At 38.3% G+C, this 18,323-nt stretch overlaps 1 protein-coding gene across 3 annotated transcripts in view; it reads right to left on the bottom strand.

Moving 5' to 3' along the window:
- The window catches only part of LOC119656514 (guanine nucleotide-releasing factor 2), a 43,738-nt gene that overhangs the window by 20,963 nt on the left and 4,452 nt on the right, over nt 1–18,323 (bottom strand). The window lies entirely within an intron of this gene.

Genomic DNA, 18,323 nt, shown 5'->3' with positions numbered 1-18,323 from the left:
TGGGGTAGCATATTTAAATTAAAATAACTATAATTAAATAGCTTTCTCGGTTAATTAGCCCAATAATATGCAACAAGTTAAAGAACTTGCTAAAATTGCTTCCATTCATACATTCCATAGTAATGGCTTCGCGCCCATTGTAAAGAAGTTGCGGGAAAGGCGCTAAGACGTTGATCATTACGGTCGATGGAAAAAATTACAAAGGACAGCTGAAAAAGCTTTAAGTTGACAAACTGGCCCATGATTTGAACATCTTTCCATTCAACCAAGATCAAGTTTACCCCGGGACAAGTAGCCAATCCAATCTAGACGAGCTTAATTCAATATGGGGCGTCGACTAACTTTAGAGGCAAACATTGTGAATAAAGGAAAAATAATAGCATTTGAGTAAACAGAAGATGATATTTTTTCCCATCATAAAGCATATTTTTTGTGCAAATAGTGCAATTTAGCATTATATAATTTTGAACACAAGATTGGTGAAACAGAACTAAAACCTTTTCGGAATTGACGATAAACAACGGTTAAAATGCATCCATGCTTACAAGAAATTGTTCTCTAACAAGGTTGAGATATTTAACAAGCCTTTATTTTAGATTAACGCCATTTTCGTCATAACGTACCTCATTATATGTATATATATAAGTATGACACATAAATTAAGTAAAATGGGACTCATAATAATTGTATAATATATTTACAGTTGTGGTGGATATTTACGATTTGCGTGTGGCATCCGTCACAAAGATTAATAAACAACATTTTTCTCTATTAACCTGAAAGCGACCTAACTTGTACCATTCAACATGATGAGTTTTGCAAAAGTACTTTAGCAATTCTACAAAGTTATATAATATGTTGACTGCACGAAATGTTTAAAACTGGATTCTTCGTGATAAACAAAAAGCAGTAGTAAATGGCCTGTCTATTTTATTTTATGAAATATTAATGGGCATAGACATTTTATTATCGTATTTAGTTTTCTAGATATTCATTCGACTTAAAAGATAGGGAAATTATAAGTTTCACAGAAAGTGTTAACTTTAAATTGGAATATATAAAACGCAAGAAGTTAGAAAAAAGTTATCCTGATGAGCCGTGGATAAAACACTGTATCAGAAAATGATGCTAAGAGCTACTGAACCTATAATTCGCAATGAATTCAGTGCTGGTAGAAATAAGACACCCCCCATTTTTCAAGAAATCGTACGCTCATAAAACGAATTATAGAAACAGTATATGTATCTGCGTGGTCGCGTCACATTACTTCTTCCTCCGATATAAAGAATGGAGTAGGTAAAAATGATAAGACACTACCGAAAAAAGATTCTCTGGTCGAGTATGAACATTTGTCCTATCAAAGAGATTTAGGTATTTATGCTATTGTTTTTCAATGTTTGAAGGGGATTTCTAGCTAATTTTCTGTGGCGATTTCATGATAATCATTAAGAGGGCGCCAAGAACTGTAAGTTATCGGTCCGTAATTAAAATTATTCGTTTGTGTTGAAAGAAAATATGGTATCGCATAATTTTATAGGCGAGAAGAAATTCAATCAAGGCCGACCCGAATGTTTCAATTGTAATCTCCATGGTTTTAAAAAAGATACAGAAATTCCAAACAAAAGACAGCATGGTGGCAGAAGTGTAATCATTTGGGCTGCTTTAGAATACAACGAACAGCCAAAAATTCATTTTTAACCTGAAAGTAAATAACTTCCGATATGTGGAAATCTGCCATGTGGAGTTTAATGATCATTTGGCATTTCCGGATCCGCCGTTTATTTTTCAACAAGATAAAGCTAGAATTTACATTGAAATGGATGGTAAGCAGTATCGTATTATGTTTTATAAAAGTTAACAAAACATCTAAGGAGGATTTTCGCAGTACTATTTGGGAATTATTTTTAGAATATTTAGTTGAGTTCCCGAAAAAGGGTCACATTAAATCGGTACTTTTCAATCCTGCTAAAATAAGATTCATTTGAAAACTTACTAATCGAAGGGTTGTGCGATATTTTAAATGATTATATACGGAAAACCGGAAGCTGGACATTTCAGGTAAGGAAGGTTTTGTGTATTTCTTATATAAAAGTATTTGAGGGGGTATTTGCTCCACTTGTACTTGCACGCAATGTATACGTATACATTATGTCAGAATATTCTATATAGCGTCATATTGACATTCAAAGTCTTAAAATTTACACTGAAGCGACAACTTTGGCCCACTATAACTTTGTTAGTAACAGTGCGATTTCCACCAAACTTGGTACAATAATGCTTTATATTACAGCCTATACTACTGCAAAATGATTCTAGGATGATCTTAAGGGGATTTTTACTGTCAATTACTAACAATCATAGTAACGTACTATTATTAACTATATTTGAAAAGATATGATATGGTTATTTCAGAGCCGAGGTACCATATAGTGGCAGTTTTGACCCCTTCGATCTGCTTGTAAAAGTACTAATTGAGATATTTCATTTGATACTCTATGACTATATGTGGTAAAACAAATTTTGAAATCCCCCCCTTTAAACTCCAGGTTAATTCAAATTTTTCACTGTATGCGTGGGGTTTTACACAAAACTTTAAAATTGTTTACGTTCTGTTTGAACTTGACCAAAAAACATGTCACGGTGATTGATTGATTTTTATTAGATTTTTTTTTTAAACAAAACATTAAAAACCATATACTAAGATAGTTATATTCGAATGATTTAGTTTAGTTGCATATAGTAATTATATTGTAAGTGTAAACCGATGGCGTTTATTTCTTTTTTTAGGGCACAAAAAACATTAACGAGTCATTCGAAATTATGATTCAAGAAATTTTATAAAACTTACCCTTCTGACGTGCAACTATTTGTGATTTGTTGCTTCGTCTTGGATATGAATGCTTTGTAATAGTATAAGCACGTTTCCCCCTCAGCAGATTTGCTCTGAAGATTTTTGCTTCTGTTTGTGCATAAGCAACAAGAAATGTATCATCATAATAAGGCATTACGTCATATAAGAGCCAGTCACGACAGCAAATTCTATTCTACTTTATATTTATAAACTATGACTACAACCCGGCAATTTCTCAAATGATAATATCATAAACACTCAGATTCTACTTCCACTTCACTATAGTGAAATTATATTCCCTATTCTTATGATATGGCACTCTCAATACTTCTGGTTTTAACTGATAGTTTGAAATAAGGCAATTCTTCATCAATGATAGACTCAATCAAAGCTCTGTGTACTACCGTTCGAAAAAAACTGATCGGAACTAACATCTTCCTTGTCAAATAATCCATCTACTCACACCGTAAACGACGTCATGAAAAGTCGAATTTCTTAAAATAAATCTGCATACGACTCTACCATGTGTTGTTTTTAAAAATACTTTTCATTTCAACGGAACAGAGAAAAACGATTAGGGAGTGAAGAAACTCATGGCGACTTGTTGGATTCTAAGATAAAAAAAGAAATTCATTAAGGCGTCAAGATAAAAGGGAGAGATGTGATCCACGATAAAAGCACTGAAATGGAATCTACTTTGCAGCGTGATAAGGATTGTGTTGGATTGACAAACATAACTATGCAGCGAGATCTTGCAAATAGAACTTTAGTCATCAACAAAACAATAAACATTTCAGCAGTCTTGTATTTATTTAGTAAAATATAAAAAGATATTTATAGACTTCATAAACCTGAGCGAGGGAATATTTTGTAGCTCGAAATGCTGGCAAATTCAACTCAATTTTTCAAGTTATAGGATCAGATCTTCGCTCAGAGGAAGTACCGAAACACGATATTTACAGTGTTATCTGAACCTTAAGCTCAGGTCGAGTGTAATAAAAATCCATCCCGTCAATGCAAGGTAAGCATTTAATGAAGAGTTGAAAATGGATTTCTAATTTCATAAATACCATCATTCACTTACTATAATAATTTGAAAAAATATGTAAATTTTCCAAGTTAAAATCGGTATCCTAAGGTAAATTTAATTTTATAAAAAATTGCGATAATGAAGCAAAGCATGTAAGCATGTGCAAACATTTAAATGAAAAGTCATAAAAAATTTCAATGTGCAAATATTTACAGATATAAGCTCCAGTGCAAAGTCATACGTCACTGACAATGATGAACAATATTGCATTTTTTGCTATCTATAAATAAAGTAATCACTACTACTTAAATAAACAGCCCCCCCCCTACTGGCGGGCAATAGGATCCTTGTAACAAAACGTTCAACAAATGCCGAGATTATATTACTTAGCCTTAAAGGGCGGTAGTTGAAAACTGCTCTATAGTTTTTAGGAAATCAACGTGTAATTAGAACGTAGAAACACTTTTCTCCTTACAATATTCGAAACGACAAAACCATATATTTTCAGTAAGGGAAATCCCACAGTCAGCATATACATATTTCGAAATAAAACCAAATAGTCATCTTTAATTATCGAAACATGACTAAATGGACAATGCACTTGTTGTTTTCACTGCAGTCCACAATTCTGCAAAGAACATGTATTTTGTTGGTGGCAAAAAACAATCGCTTCGTTAATTTCAAAAATGTAAATTATCTTTTATCATACGAGGGGCCTCACAGCAGAATTAGAATTTTCAAATTACATTTTGGATACGAATACTTTCATTAAACTAAATCAATCAGCAGATCTGATGCCTGTGGATGTCATGCAATATTGCAAAGTGGGACATAATTTTTTTAAGAAACAGCTCACGAAGTTGGTTTATAATGGCTTTTAAGTGTAGGGAGTTGGTAAAACTACGTCCATGAACTATACGCAGGATATTCCTTACGCCATCACATTTTCAAGAAAAATATGGTATGATTCGATTGTTCCATTCACTGAACAGTACACCATATCATTTCTAGACTATATAGCAGTGTTTGACGCTGCTCTTGAGCGCTAACTGTAACTTCGTTTATGGTTTCTACCCTTTTGATCTTCCATTTGACTCCGAATGTGACTGATTTATAGCCGATTCTGAGACTTTTATATACATTACGAAGCTTTCACTTGGCTCAGCTCATAAATTCCCTTTCTCTCGGAGAGGTTTTTGCATGTTATCGTCGCAAAGATAATAGACACAATAATCCTGAAATGCGGCAAAGAATACCGATTCGACAGAAAGAAGATTGGTTTTCGTACTGGATCCTCCTGCAGAAGGTGGAAGTGGTCCGTGCTAAACCTTGCAATAGAATTCACTATCCAACGGGTAGGTCGCCATTATAGTCGGTTATAAATAGTTCATAGTCGAACTGACCTAAAATGACTATGTAAAACAAAACCTTATTAAAATCGATTCAATGTCTGTCTGTCACACCCGATTTGGTCGGAAACGGCTGAACCTATTGTTACGAAATTTCATGGTAGTCTGTGAGTTCCTTTATATGCAACGAAAGACATCACTTTGCGAAGCTTGCGCTGTTCCGGTCCATCTAACTTTAAAGTTTGAATCTCATTCTCATACATGGAATTTAAAGCTAGGTGTATCAGAACAGTGTAAGCTTCACAAAGTGATGCCATTCGTTGCATGTAAAGTGACTCACAGACCACCCCTACCAAATTTCATGACAATAGGTTCAGCCATTTCCGGCTACATGGGGTGTGACAAACAGGCAGATATTGAATCGATTGTAATAAGGTTTTGTTTCGCACACTCGGCCGTAGGTCGGTTCGATTATTTTCAGCCGACAAAAATAGCTCAAGTAACTAGTAATAAAACCTGCCGAAATATTTGGCAACTTTTCCACAACCGTTTCGGTTTAATTACGTTGTTGAGAATGTAGACTAACGATCTTGTAATCCCTCATTCCCAACTTCTTTCACACGATATTTTCGATAGATTGGTTGATAATTTGAGATTCTTGTAAATCGCATGTTTGGAGTTTTTTGCTGTCGTCGCAGAAATGGGAAATTATCTACGAGAAAATAAGGGGAAAAATTTACCTTATGCAACGTTCAGACTAGATAATGGTCGCTTATTCCAGCAGTTGGTGGTTCAAAATGGCATACGGGTGATTTAAAATGGTAAAGCATCCACAGAAGATCACAAGACTGGACATTCAGTAAACCAAAGCGAAAATATTCAACTTTTGCAGTGTGTTAAACCATGGAGAACATAGGTCAATCAATGATAGGTTTTTCATTTTGTTCGATTACCTTTTGCCATATACCGGTGAATTTCATAATTCTTTATTGGCGAAAAACTGAAAAATGTACTGATCTACCGCCTTACCTGAATTTAAAGCTAAGGCGAAACAGGTGAAAGTCTAAGGGCGAAAGTTTTTGCGAGTATGCTGGATGCGGCAGCACATTCCATCCAAAGTTCTAATAATTTTATACGGTTTCACAAGCTATGTGTGGTTTCGTATTATCGTGACGGAACATAATTCCTTTACGATTGATGAACTCCGGGTGTTTCTGAATGAGGGGTCCGTTTAAACTATCCAATTGCCCACAATACTTTCCCGAATTGATCGTTAGGTTCCCTTATTAGGGAGCATAACCTTCCTTTGATAAAGTTCTACGTTTGAAGTCGTTTGAGGCGGATGTTCATTTCGGGACGATGACGGTCTGCTGTGTACATTCTTGTAAACAATCAGCTTTTCATGGTCAGTAATCATCCCTTTCAAAATAGGATCGCTTTCTCGCAGCATATCATAGATGTTAATACATGCCGTCAGATGAGCTTCTTTGAACCCAAATATCGAGCTTGTTTACGAACCCAAGCTTCTTTAAATGCAAGTGAAAGGATAGTTTGACCTGATCACAGCCATAATTTTGTCATCATAAATCTCGGCGAGCTGGCTTGACCAAGAAGCATCTTTAATATCAAAATTCTCAACACGGAATTTCTCAAACCAATTCTGGCAATGACGTTTTTTTGGCTATTATCACCGTAAATTCCACATCGACTTCACGCGCATTCTTCACTTTACGAAACTAAAAGAGCAAAATCTGAAAAACTCAACCAAATCGCAGAATTCTTCTAGGAGGTGAAGCTTAAACTACCGTCAGTCACTTGTTAAACGACATATGTCGAAAATATATACAAAGGACCCCCAAAAACAAACGTAATCTCAAAAGAAAAAGAATTATGGCGACCATACTCTACCAGTTGACCAGAGAACAATGCCATTTCAATTCGGCCGTAAGATGTCGAACGAGTTCTTTCGAAGTTTGAAATTGGTTCTACAACAGCAAATAGAAGGTTTTTCACATTATATCATGATTGGCGGCAAACAGTAAATACAATGAATCGTAAATTGTTTTATTGCTAAAGTAAAATTAAATTGATATTCCCAATACCTCGACCCCATATGTTCAATATAACTAATGCTGATGAAAAAGGTATAATATTCTTGCGTCAAGTTGCATCAACTTATTGATTATAATACGATACATTGATAAAGCAAATTACATCATTGTGCATTGTGGAATAAAGAATACTGATACAAGCTCAGGTTTATAAGGCCAATGAAAATTTTTTAAATGGTCGAATGGTAAAAGTATTATTTACTTTGACATCACCAAACTACTATATTGGAAAAGTACTATTCGCAAAACCTTTATTCACAATGCTGTTAGTGAATTCCTATATAAAGCATGTCCTTACACCCATCACGAACCAAATTTCACCTTTGAGAAGCCTCTCCTGGAACGGGTGCGTAATCTATATTTGAAGATCCTGTTTTTGCGCACACTGCACTATTGTGATACTCCTTATCCTGAACCGTAATGTCGCAAACAAAATTGCAACTGAGGAATGATCTTAAAGATTCGATTTCATCAAAAGAATCCGGAATCTATTCCTCTTTGAATACATAGCATAGTAGATCATTTTTCTTGTCATTGTTCATACAGTATGTATCGGAACAACGTAAAATTATAAGGTCGTTACATAAATTTTGAACTAGGAAGTAAACCCGTCCATATAATTCAAATAAAAAATTAATCATCTATCATTTTACACATGCTAACATTTGTAGCGATGTTTTACTTTTTACACTGATATAAACACACACAAACATAATCAATTTATTGAAAACTCCAATCAAGGGAAGATTCATGAGGTGGGGAGGATTATGTGGTTTCCTTAGAATGAATGCAAGGCTAAGCCGGCTGTCCTTCGTCGTGTACTCAGATGTCCTCATCATCATCATCATCAACGGCGCAACAACTGGTATCCGGTCTAGACAGACATCACGGTTTTTCGCCGAGGTCCACCAATTCGTTACCCCCAAAAGCTGTCTGTCTGCCTCGTCTATAGACTTTCCGGACTGGATCATCCTCATCCATACGGATTAAGTGACCCGCCCACCGTAACCTATTGAGCCGGATTTTATCCACAACCGGACGGTTATGGTATCGCTCATAGATTTGGTCATTGTGTAGGCTATGGAATCGTCCATCCTCATGTAGGGGGCCAAAAATTGTTCGGAGGATTCTTCTCTCGAACGCGGCCAAGGGTTCGCAATTTTTCTTGCTAACAACCCAAGTTTCCGAGGAATACATGAGGACTGGCAAGATCATTGTCTTGTACAGTAAGAGCTTTGGCCCTATGGTGAGACGCTTCGAGCGGAACAGTTTTTGTAAGCTGAAATAGGCTCTGTTGGCTGGCAACAGCCATGCGCGGATTTCATCATCGTAGCTGTTATCGGTTGTGATTTTCGACCCTAAATAGGAGAAATTAAAAACGGTCTCAAAGTTGTATTCTCCTATCTTTATTCTTTCCGTTTGGCCAGTGCGGTTCGATATTGTTGATTGGTTGGTTTTCGGTACGGACGTTGCCACCATATACTTTGTCTTGCTTTCATTGATGTGCAGCCCAAGATCTCGCGCCGCCTGCTCGATCTGGATGAAGGCAGTTTGTACGTCTCGGATGGTTCTTCCCATGATGTCGATATCGTCAGCATAGACCAGTAGCTGGGTAGACTTAAAGAGGATCGTACCTCTCATCCCCTTGCCGTAAACCGTTGTTGATGTCGAATGGTCTTGAGAGTGACTCTGCTGCTTTTATCTGGCCTCGCACATTAGTCAGGGTCAGCCTAGTCAGTCTTATAAGTTTCGTCGGGATACCGAATTCTCTCATGGCCGTGTACAGTTTTACCCTGGCTATGCTATCATAGGCGGCAGATGTCCTCACCATGAACGAAAAAGGAGTACGACGATAAATTACACAACACAACATTAAGCTGCCGGAATTTTTGGTAGGAGAATACTTTTATGGGCATAACGAAAATTCACATTTTAAACCACTCACGACGTCTCCCATTCAGCCATAGGTCAGAAAACATAGCGAGGATTTAATTGACGGTAATGGTTGCTTCCCGCTTGTGGAAAAGTGCGGTGAATTGATGATGGTTTCTACATTCGTTTAGCGCAAATAGAAACCCTCGCTCGTTTTCTAAATTTGCAAAAAAGGTCGATTCAGACACGGTCTGGTCGGAAAGGGTCAGTATGGAGCCATAGCAGAAGAAAACAGAATAAACATTTACAGCTAAAGCCCTTTTTTAGATGGAAAGGTTATGGTTTTAACTTTCTAGAAACCTTGATGAGTCTTATTTCTTCTATTTCTTCAAGATTGACAATCACCTACTACTACTTTTTAATCTACGCTTCAAAATTTAGCCTCGCCGTCCTAACATTTTACTGAACGATTTGAACATGGAAGCACTCGTGCCGGACAGGGTTTTCTGAAAGAGCAGCACGCTAAGTGAATGAATACCCATCCTTTAACAAGGTTTGTTTATATATATTTAAATGACCCACGTTAGATTCTTCGGTTTGTCATCGTCCATTTTCATAGAAAAAAAATTTAAAGGCTCTAAATTTCAATGACTGAAAATTGGCCCAAATCAACAAAGACAACGCTTACGAAATAATAAACGCTAACAATGGTGAATTGAAGAACTACAAGTATAAATCTCTACCAAACCTTGATTACGTCTTTTTGATAACATGATAAGAAGCGCAAATAAATCATAGAAGAGACAACAACTGCAATTTGAAAGTAATCTTGATAAAAGACATTCTCGAACATTTTACACTTGAATAATTATAATCAGCAATTTATAACGTGAATTTGCAAGTCTTCGTATTCACATCTTGGATTTTTTTAGGTTCGTAACTCCTATATCAATATTTACGCAATGCAAATGGTTCCATAGACATAAAAAACAAAAGCGTTTCCAGCCACATAACAGATCTAATATGGTCAGCAAATAATGAGTAGCTGCAGAGAATAACAAGTAGAATAAATCAATGGTGGTTGCTTTTCGCCATTTATCCGTGAAAGAACTCTTATGCCCTGCGCCTGTCTTCCTTCCAATTTTCAAGGCAGTTAACACATCATAAATCTTCTCTAACCACTCATTATCGTCTTTTCAAAAGTTCAATGTTTATCGGATTCAATCTAATTATGGCAATTTGCAATGACGAGACAATTACAACTCCAAAAAGGGAACAGCAAGTGAATACCAACGCCACCCACCCGGGCCCCATTTGGTGATGATTGAAGGCTTGCTCGAAAGGTGCTTCGCTTCACTGCAATGCTTAAAACTAATTCAAATTCGCATTGGATTCCGTACGTTTAAATATGTGACGATTTATGTCTTTTTGATTTAGTCAGTACGCGGTTCAGAATAATGTGATAGAACTACGCGAATGATTCACTGCGCTAGTAAGTGGACAGACGATCATGCCCTTATATCGCCAAAGTGACGGAGGCAGGCATGACGCAGCGATGGAAAGCAGCATACGTACAGAACCGAGCACTATTCTAGTTTACTAACTGATAGTATGCAAGTGCAACACCACAATGTCTATTTACAGAGGTTGCCAAGGTAACCAGCCACTATTGGGATCAAGTGCTTTTGGACACTTTTCGACTAACAACACTTACTTTCCTCTGGGTAAAAACGTAGAGCGCCACTAACAACGTCGGATTAACTATAATTGACAAGGCACTATCACGGCAGAGTTCAGATGTTCTAGCAATAATTGTACAGTTGTGTCACTGATGTAAAACAAACCCGAAATGACTAACACGCTTAGGTATTTCGCAGAGCTGCTGGTGACAGACGAATCTTACACTTAATCCGCTTACAATTATGCGCCCCTCGGTACAGCCTCGACCCGAACACTGTCTCTCAGTCGTTGCTGGTGATATTACTGAGTGGAGTGTGGATTCAGACGCCCAACGTCTCGCTGAATATTATTAACAATTCCACACTGTGCAGATGAGCAAATGAAAATAAACACTCAATGAGCGAACACAACAGTACTGTCTGTCGCTGAAGTTATGTTCCATGTAGTAAATTTCAAAATTTTATTAAAGAAATCTATCAGATATTTTTGAAAATATTAGCCGAAACTAAATTTTGAACTTCAACAAAGGTGAACAATTGAAACGTTTGAAGCCGGGGTAGGCAATATTATGAAAGAAATTTGAAGAAACAATAGCAATGCAAATAATTTGAAAAGATTTAACTGGATATTTGAAAGTGGTATTACTCATTGTGGTTCAGAATTTATAAAAGATATAATATTAGGTTGTTGCACATGAAATGGCCGATTTGAGAATCAAGTGAAATTAGTTGCGATTTTACTGCTTCAAACCACCACCAGTTGGTGCTGTTGGTGTCGGATAATGAAGTATAACTAACTACTTCTACATTTAATCAAGAAGTCATTTCAGTGTTGACCATCGTTCTGATAACAGTGAATAAAAACAATGGAAAAGAGCCAAGAACGTATACTTTTTCTTGTATGAATTCAAACTCGGTCATAAAGCAGCGGAGGCGACCAGGAACATTAACAGCGCATTTGGAGCTGATACGGTAAGCGAACGAACCACACGGTGGTGGTTCGAAAAATTCCGGTCAGGCAACGTAAACCTTCAAAGTGAGCCACGTGGACATCCAGGACCATTGATTGACAACGACGAGTTGCGTTTCCTAGTCGAATCCGACACACGTCAGTCTGTGAGGGACACTGCAGAGAAACTGGACGTACACTATTCGACAGTTCCCGGCACTTGCAACAACTTGGAAAGATGAAAAAGCTCGACAAATGGGTTCCGCATGCCGTTACGGAGCAAAATATGGCACTTCGAATGGAAATTTGCAGTTCTTTACTCTTCCGCAACAAAAGCGATCCCTTTTTTCCACAGAATAGTGACATTTGATGAAAAGTGGATATTACAAATGCAATTGTCACCGATCAGCACAATGGCTAGATGCTGATTAGCCACTGAAGCATATGCCGAAACTGAGCGTCCATTCGAAGAAGGTAATGGTGACTATTTGGTGGTCTACAGCTGAAGTTATCCACTATTCTTTTTTGGCACCTGGAGAAAAAATTAATGCACAGAAATACTGTGCCCAACTCGAGGAAATGCACCAAAAATTCAACGGCCGAAATTAGTCAACAGAGATGGTGTTATACTCCTTCACGACAGTGCACAAACTCATGTTTCCAGAACAACGGTTCAAAAGTTGAACAAATTGCAGTATGAGACTCTGTCTCATCCACCAAATTCACCGGACCTTTCGCCAACCGACTACCACTTTTTTAAGCATTTGGACCATTTTTTGGCGGAAAAACAATTTAGGAATGAAGAGGCCATTCAAATTGCCTTCGACGAGTTTATCAACACCCGAAAATTGGAATTCTACGAAACTAGCAGACATGCTCTTCTATATCGCTGGGAGAAGTGGTTTGAATCGACTGGCACCTATTTTGATTAAATAAATGAATTTTTGTAAACTTTATAGTCGTTTCAAATTTTAATACCAAACGGGCCATTTCATGCGCAACAACCTAATAGAACCATTCTCCCATTCCCATTCTCCTTCAAAACTAGCGAACACGCTATATGCCATATGATTCCTCATAAAATTCCGAGCAGAAGATATTGCGTATTTTTTTTCAATTTCCTAACCCTTTCGCTGCCACAAGCATTTTATTTTCTAAAAAATCGTCGCTTTTGCAATACGAAGCAAAAACGAAATAACTCAAACACTATCGCAGCTAGACCGTTGGAATAAATTTCGAATCGTAGCAAAGCATCATTCCAAAATAAAAAAAATTGTGAAGCTGCGTAGAAGAAATGTCTTGAAATGCAAAAATTGTGTATGATTCCTGTAAAATGTTGCTGTTTAACCTAATTTTCTCGAATTTGAACTACGTAAGTACTAAATTTGTGGTAGCTATAGTAGTGAGAAACCACTCATTGAAAAAAAACACCAAATATCTGAACATTAAGGCACAAAATAGATAAAAACCTTCCTTCCTTGTTTGATTTATTTTTTCATTGACCTAATTGATTTTATTAAATAATTGGAAGACAGGATCAACACTTTAGGGTATTTGGTTTTCAATTACTGGCGATTCATAAGAGAAGTCTAAAAAGTTAAATTAGTAGAAAAAACACCAATAAATTCCAAGTGTTACTGTAAATTCCGAAAATCAATGTAAAGTAGAAGTTTATCCTTGAGCGGTTGATAGACCATTATGGGCCAGTACGATGTCCTGCAAGATAGCCTAATTTAAACCTACTAGATCTATGAGGATAGAAGTAGTGCATAAAGTCTATTTCACTATTAGCAAAGCTGCGTGGGATAGACCAAAGGGCGGGCAATCAAACATCGCCAATCACAAATTAATTATAATCAATACCTTCAAATATCCGATTCCTCAGAAGAGAATCTTAGGCGAAGAACAGGAAATAGTGAATCACCAAGCAAAAACGGATTTAAATCTTTCATATAACGAATTAGAAATCGCCGAAAATTTCAAAATTCGAAAGTTACAGTGGCAACGTAGGGCGGGTAGATAACAAAGAATTGCAAGACCTAATCCTATTCAAAGGCAACCAACCATCTGCAGAACTCCAAAATTCATGGGAGAGTCGTTGTACAAAACAACACCAGTAGCACATTCTTTTGCATCATCAGTTGGAATACGTAGTTGTCCAACCAAGGAGTTTAAGAGCAAGGATTTTGAAATGCCAAGGACCAACATCAGATAGTAGCCCATGGGAGAAAAGTGCTGTCATATATAGATTTTGCAAGTGTGACTACCAAACCAAATTCAGAATTTTCGAGCTAATTTTAGATCTTTCCAAATTAACTTCAGACGGATACCGTAAGGTACAGTATTTAGATGCCTAGATACCATGTCCATGGATCATCATAATTTTTTTCAGATTTTTCGGTTGGGTAGTTTCTGAGCACTAATGTCAAGACTAATCTTCTTCGGAAAGTATTAATCGATACCATTGATACCCCACATGGTTATATTTGATAAAAAAAAATGCAGTGTTCATCTTTAACGTGTATGGGGTGCAACCGTTTCTAAAAGAAGTCCTTATGACAGACAGACCGAGAGACAGTGAACTAACTTAAATAAAGTATTATTTTCAACAAAACCTTAATATGGAATGGTGAAAAAGTTGTTTCTTCATATATGGAAACCTTCGGATCACTCGTATGTAAATTATTCTCGTTGATTATGACATCAGCTTCTTATTTTCTGGACTTAAATGCAATAAATTCCCGCAAAATTAAAAAATTGAACTGCTATAACTTTGCTAGCTATACTGTACTAATAGCTAAGTCACGACTTAGAACGCGAACGTGGTAAAAATAGCTATAAACTTCTCTATTTTGATACTCCACACACCCAATACGATGTTGGCATTGCCATTTTAGAGGGTTTCAGTGATGCCATTAAAGCAGCCCAACGATTTGATGGAACTCACCAATATATCAGCTGATCACACTATTCACTTCTTCAACACGTACGCATCACAGACAGGTCGACCTGATGCCGAGAAGGATACCTTCTGGCGACTCCTCGGTGCAAAGGCCTGGAACTTGCCTGCTGATTATATCATCATTGCAGGCGACCTTAATGATGATCTGGGTCAAAAGGCAGACGGTAACAGGTGTCATTGACGGAAAGGGTTTAGAGCGCCCAATGAGGGTGGCGAGCTTATAATCGATTTTGCAGACACCCATGACCTTGTACTTATGAATACATGGTTCATCAAACGATTGTCTCATCTTCCTATATTTTATAGTGGGAATAGTAAAACACAAATCGACTATATTCTTATAAGACGGCGACGTTTTACCACCGTCACTGATGGCAAAGCTGTTCCCTATGAAACCATCGAATTTCAACATCGGCAATTGATTGCCGTCCTGCGAATTAAACCACCGACAAAACAGCGTGAGGAACGCAGTGGCCCGCCGCACATTAAATGGTGGCGATTTCATGAGAAGAAATGATCTCACTTACGCGATTACCAACCATTTTGAATGTGGAAGAATCATTGATAGAAGTCAAAGACACGATCCACAAAGCGGCCTCTGCAACCCTCGGTGTCACCGAGCCAAGTAAGCGGTACATCAACCAAGATACTTGGTTTTGGAATGATGATGTTAAAATGAAATGAAAAGAAACGTACCTACCTACCACGATAAAACACTCGCCAATTGGCAAATTTATAAGAATGCCAGCCGGCAAGCGAAGAAAGCGATCCCTGTCACCCGAGCGGTCCATTACAAAGATCTTCACGATAAACTGGACACCCGGGATGGTGAGAGAGATGTGCATCGACTTGCCAAAGGCCGACACAAACGCATACAGGATATCGAACAGTTCTATTGCATTAATGACAAGAACGGTACTTTGCTTGCCGATCGTCAATCCGCGACGGATAGACGGCGGGAATATTTTGAGCAGATTTCAACAGAAGAATTTGTCCATCCTCCACTGCCACAATCATTATCGTCGCATCTAAACTCTGAAAAGCGAAGAAGTAGGACCCAACACTGTGGTAGAACATCATCTGATCGGTAAGAAAATATCATAATTCCAATATGGAAAAAGAAAGGTAGGCCAGTAGTATGTTCAAATTACTGTCCGATACGGTAACTCCTCCATACCAGGAAGATTTTTGAACGCATTCTTGACAACCGTATTCGCGAAATCGTTGAAATAACTGTGCATCAAGCTGGATTTATCCTGAACTGCGGAACTACTGACGCAGCACACGCTGCGCGGTTACTCATGGAGAAACACTGTGAGAAGCATCGCCCTCTTTACATTTCATTTCTGAAGCTAGAGAAAGCGTTTGACCGTGTACCACACGAACTCATCTGGTATACTTTACTGCAACACTTAGTGCCAGAAGAACTCGTGCGCTGGGTTCAATTGCTCTACCACCATTCGATAAGTAAAGTTCGAAGTATGACGGGTGTATCAAAACCGCTTCGTGTCTCTGTTGGTATTCATCAAGGAAGCGCCCTCTCACCATTCCTCTTTGTTCTTGTTATCGACACCGTCACACGGGACATCCAACGCACAGCGCCCTATGATGATGAATCAACAAGAACGCAACAACCGACATCCGGTCTAGGCCTGCCTTAGTAAGGACCTCCAGACACCCCGGTTTTGCCCGGAGGTCCACCAATTCGATATCCCTAAAAGCTGTCTGGCGTCCTGACCTATGCCATCGCTCCATCTCAGGCAGGGTCTGCCTCGTCTTCTTTTTCTACAGTAGATATTACCCTTATAGACTTTCCGGGCTGGGTCATCCTCATCCGTACGGATTTAGTGACCAGCTCACCGGAACCTGTTGAGCCGAATTTTATCTACAACCAGACGCTGGTGGTATCCCTCATAGATTTCGTCGTTATGTGGACTACGGAATCGTCCATCTTCACGTAGGGGCCAAAAATTGTTCGGAGGATTCTTCTCTCGAACGCGGCCAAGATTTCGCAATTTTTTTGCTAAGACCCCAGGTCCCCGAGGTATACATAAGGACTGATAAGATCAGAGTCTTGTACAGTAAGAGCTTTGACCCTATGATGAGACGTTTCGAGCGAAACAATTCTTGTAAACTGCAATAGGCTCTGTTGGCAACCAACCACCGTGCGCTGATTTCATCGTCATAGTTGTTATCGGTTGTGTTTTTCGACACAAGATAGGAGAAATTTTCAACGGTCTCAAAGTTGTAATCTCTTACCTTTATTGTTTTCGTTTGACCAGTCCGATGTTGCATCGCGTATCACTTTCTCCAGGGCAAGGTTAAAGAGGACGCATGATAGGACATCCCCTTGTCTTAGACCGTAGAATACACTTTCACCCTCGGGAATTCATATATAAGTCGGGCGCAAGTGGAGACACAGGTTAACTTAGGGAAGCAAAATCCAAAGTGATCTACGCGAAGGCAGAACAAAAGATGAACAATTCTACTGTCAATATTTGTTTACGAAAATGTCCTACATGGCGACAATATACAATCAATATTAAGTTTAGAAACTCAAAGGATAGTATAGGTCCCAGGGTAAAAGCACACATTGGTGTTCACGATGGAGCGTAAAATGGAAAATGACTGTTAAACCAAAACTAACAGCTTTGCTATCAAACTCTATCTCCATCTCCACGTAGTGATCGCTGGAAGCTCTTTATTAATGAAATACTACAGACGAAGAAGAAGAAATCCGACCCTCTTGCCCTTAAAAACAGAACAGATTGCACCAACTGATCCTCCAGGTTGGGCAAAGCTGATAATCCTACACGAAATATAGTTAAGAAGCCACAGAAGCAGCCTTAGATTTGACTGATAACACAACAACGGACCCAGCAAACGAAAAGGACCAAGGATTTGCGCTTTTTCTTATTGAACGTACGGTCCATCTTCTTCTTTTTCTTCAGCCTTTGTCCCGTTCACAAGCGGGGTCGGCTCGTCGTGATCAGCTTCGCCATTTGGCTCTATCGAATGCCTGATCTGGGTGCAATCTCGAGGCTTTCAAATCCCCATCCAGCGTATCAAGCCACCGTTGCTTAGGTCTGCCTTTTGGTCGTTTACCATCGACTTCGATGTTCAGACCAATCTTTGCAAGTGAATTCTCGTTTGCACGAATTGCGTGACCATACCATCGAAGACGCCTCTCTCGCAACTTTTCCACGATCGGTGCAACCCCATAACGATCGCGGATATCCTCATTTCGGATGTGATCTAAACCGATCGAAAAGCTACTAAGCTTTCTCTTTTCCAATATAGACCTGATATCATCGCATAACAAGAGATGCGTTAGACAGGGACTAGTTAACTAAACAAGTCGGAATACCGGAAGCTCGCGCTTCGGGTATAAAGGTTTTGTGTTCATCTTATGTAAGAGACGCACATTTTTCTGTCCGTATATAGTTACAAATCCAACATGATCCTTCATATTTTTCCAAACTACGAGACATACATACATATTAGAGCCATAGATATCACG

Source organism: Hermetia illucens, chromosome 5 (genome assembly GCF_905115235.1).
Source record: "Hermetia illucens chromosome 5, iHerIll2.2.curated.20191125, whole genome shotgun sequence".
NCBI classification, from domain to species: Eukaryota; Metazoa; Arthropoda; class Insecta; order Diptera; family Stratiomyidae; genus Hermetia; species Hermetia illucens.
The sequence above is the reverse complement of the archived record's forward strand: the minus strand, read 5'-3'. Positions and strand labels throughout refer to the sequence as shown.